The 1,351-nt window shown below is 41.3% G+C and overlaps 1 non-coding gene across 1 annotated transcript; it reads right to left on the reverse strand.

Moving 5' to 3' along the window:
* Positions 1 to 203: 203 nt before the first annotated feature.
* Positions 204 to 276, reverse strand: TRNAM-CAU (transfer RNA methionine (anticodon CAU)). Its single transcript has one exon. It is a non-coding gene; the product is annotated as a tRNA-Met (tRNA).
* Between the last annotated feature and the right edge of the window lie 1,075 nt (positions 277 to 1,351).

Genomic DNA, 1,351 nt, shown 5'->3' on the forward strand with positions numbered 1-1,351 from the left:
CTTATCTTGGGAACTTTTTAGCCCTGACACTCTCGGTTTTTTGATATTTTAGGAAAGAATGGACTCCATCCCAAATGTAAGTTAGTACAGCTATCTCCGAATGCTCTGAGTATTTTATCTCCGAAGGGAATTGTGATTATCATCTGCAGAAGTACCAGGAAAGAAGTACAAGGAACACAAACTTGTAGAGCAAGAAAATAGAATGCCCTCTCTGAGGCTCGAACTCAGGACCTTCAGATTATGAGACTGACGCGCTGCCCGCTGCGCTAAGAAGGCACGGGAATTAAAAATGCTCAAGTATCTCAGAATCATTGAGGGAGGAGTGTGAAAGGTGTTTGTTCCATCACACCCTCAACACAAAAACTAGTTTCCTTTCACGTCTTCTCAGTTATTTCCCTGACTATCCCTTATTCTTTCTCAGGTATCTTTCAGTTTGATGCAGGAATACAGTACTCCTGCAGTGGAAGTTAGAGCTAAAGGCACAGGCGTAGCTTTTGAGGTACACTATGCCCAGGAAAACAAAGGAATTGGTGGGTGGAGACTATGGAGGTGGCAAGGTTTTTAAATGACAGAGGCAGCAGGGTAGATCCCATGTTCCTTTTGTGGTGTTTAGCTCACATACTTATGTTATCATTTAAATGTTCCTGCCAGTGGGGAGACAGGAAGAGATCACAAAGTCCTACTCTTGAGGAAAAGGCTAGGATGAGCCTCTGACTTAAAAAGAGCTGTAGAAAACAGAGTGTAATCAAAAGTTGAAAGCTGAAAGGCAATACTCCTGGAAAATGGGGGAAAAGGGGTTAAAAAAAAAAAAAACCAAGAGAAAAGGTAAGCTGCTAACATTGACAGTAGTGGGGGAGGGGAGCTGTGATTCGGGTATAAATGATCAGGGGAATGCTGAGGCTTCAGAGCGTATGAAAATTTTTAATTCACTTGACATCTCCAAGGAATGTATGTAGTATGTGTTAAGTTTTTTGTTTAAGGTTTTTTCCTTTCAAATACATAGAAACCAAAGATTATTAGTGGTTGCCAGGGATGGGAGAGAAGGGGAAGGGGGAAATTTTTGCTTAGGGGACACTGCGTTCATGTTAATGGTGGTGGACTATTTCAAAAAAGGGTAGTGAAAATAGTTACACAACTTGAAGAACATAATCAACATCACTGAATTATACATTTAGAAATGATTGAATCTGTGTATGTTCTCTTGTGTAAATTTTCACCACGATCAAAAAAATAAAAAAAGCAATCAACAGAGGGCCAGGGGTCACTGCAGCCGCTTAAGCCAGTCCTGCCTGGAATTCTAGGACAGGGTGGATCAAGTGTTGTGTCCACATTTCCCCAAAGAGAAAGTGAC

The sequence above is a fragment of the Elephas maximus genome, chromosome 1 (genome assembly GCF_024166365.1).
Source record: "Elephas maximus indicus isolate mEleMax1 chromosome 1, mEleMax1 primary haplotype, whole genome shotgun sequence".
In the NCBI taxonomy this organism is placed as follows: domain Eukaryota; kingdom Metazoa; phylum Chordata; class Mammalia; order Proboscidea; family Elephantidae; genus Elephas; species Elephas maximus.